Source organism: Orycteropus afer, unplaced genomic scaffold (assembly GCF_000298275.1).
Source record: "Orycteropus afer afer isolate SDZICR_OR568_19922 unplaced genomic scaffold, OryAfe1.0 scaffold00182, whole genome shotgun sequence".
Lineage (NCBI taxonomy): Eukaryota > Metazoa > Chordata > Mammalia > Tubulidentata > Orycteropodidae > Orycteropus > Orycteropus afer.
The window spans coordinates 2,833,573-2,835,570 of NW_006921769.1; the positions used below are offsets into that span (position 1 = coordinate 2,833,573).

Genomic DNA, 1,998 nt, shown 5'->3' on the forward strand with positions numbered 1-1,998 from the left:
CTCTTATGTAGATAAACACATAGCAAACAATTAATGGGAAGAAGAGCATTGAATTCTGAAAATAAAAACACACAAAATAATAAACTCATTTTTAAATTGTTACCAAAGTCGTAACATTATTCTGTACTTTAGCCCAGTAAACTGTACCCAGGTCTCTGAAATGGCACAGATGGTTTACACTTGACTGTTGACCTAAAGACGGCAGTTCACACTCCCCCAGAGGTGCCACAGGACGAGGCTCGGTGCTTCCATAACAATTACAGCCAAGGAAACCCTACAGAGCAGCTCTACTCTGTGATACACGGAGCCATCATGAGTCAGAATCAACTTGTCAGCAATGGGTTAAGGTTATTTCGGTTTAAAATAGACCCACACTTTCAAATCAGAGATCTGTGAAGAACATATTATCATGGAATTGGCCAGTAGGAGGAGCTCTAAGATCAGCTGAAACATCAGACTGAGGGCAAACTGTTGGAATTACAGTTTGTGAGCAGTATTTTAATTCTCTAGGTCTCTTACTTTTTTTCCTGAACTTATTTCTGAATCTATTTATTGCAACAAGTACTTACACAATGACGAAACTCATTCGCTTCAATCAACTTTAAGAATTAGAATTCCCCCATCAAAGAACCTTTAATTTGAACACCATTCAAAACTGTGACAAGGAAGTAAAGTTGTATTTTAGAGAATAAATTTCTACATTTATACTTAATATTTTTCATTTTTCTAACCTTCCTGTATCCCTTAACTTGGGCTACAGTAACTGCAATACATAGACACCCCCAGCAAACCTGGCCTTGTGTGGTCCCTTCATCTCCTACATTATCCAAAAGATGAGCAAGAGCCATGCTGAAATTTTGTCACTTTGCAGATCAACCCAAAACTGCCTCGGATCTCAACAAGATAAAGTGGGGGGCAAGTGCCACAGCCTCTCTTCATCGCAGCTTCTGTTCAACCAACCACTGAGGTTATTTCCTCTATGAAGGAGTGCTTTCCTGACACCATGTGATTTGCTTTGGTTCTATGCCCCTCAGGAAACCCTGTTAACAAAGCCCTTTAGACCTTAAGCTCCTAGAAGCCAAGGAATGTGTAGAGTCTACTGTATCGAACTTGGGAGGTGCCAAGAACCTCTAATTCATAAATCACACTACTCACAACTGCTCTGTCCAAACCTGTTTCTTTCCCAGTCTTGATTTTTTTTGTCAAATGCCATTCTCATACTTAACCAACTTATTACACCCAGTTGCTGAAGCCTGGAACCTGTAATTCTTCGTGGACTCCTCCTCTACCCCTCAACACCAGCAAGTCCAACAGGATCCCTTTATGTGTATTTCTAAATGGGGCCAGGCCTTTCCATCTCTATCCCCAATACTCCAGGATTCTTTTAAGTCTTTCATAGCCCTCTAACACTCATATTTTTCAAAGTCCACATCACATCATATTAAATAACAAAACACATTCACATCATAATTACACTTATTTTCCTGATTCTTTTGTTGTGATGCTTTTTTTTAAAAAAAAAAAATTAGAATATTTAATAAGTTTTCCTCACAAAATATATGGTTATGAGTAGTTATTTTAAACTTGTGACTGACTGTGATTTCTAAATGACCAATACACATACTATATTCAAGAATTATTGCAAAGTGAGAAAATCTGACTTAGAAATTGTTTTAAATGTAGTATTAGAATTTTAATATCAAATTAAAAATTAATGAAGCTGACAAAATGTTGATTTTGCAGACTTTTAAACACTCATTTCACTTTGCAGTTTCCTTTCTGTACTTTTGGAGCCAACAATTTTTTTCAGCCACAGGTCTCGTACACTTTTACAGAAGCTTGTAAGCCCCATATGTGCTGTGTCTGTAGTGCCAAATGGCTAACTGGTCCTCTACTACCCAAGGCCCGACCATGAAAAACTCTCTCCTGGACTACTCCTAATCACTCTGCCTGCTTCCACTCCTATCCTTTTCTAATCTTTCTCTACACTGCAACAAG

The 1,998-nt window shown here is 38.1% G+C and overlaps 1 protein-coding gene across 1 annotated transcript in view; it reads right to left on the bottom strand.

The window, feature by feature from the left end:
• Nucleotides 1-1,998, bottom strand: part of EPB41L2 (erythrocyte membrane protein band 4.1 like 2) — a 119,710-nt gene that overhangs the window by 26,639 nt on the left and 91,073 nt on the right. The gene's annotated exons all lie outside the window — the stretch shown is intronic.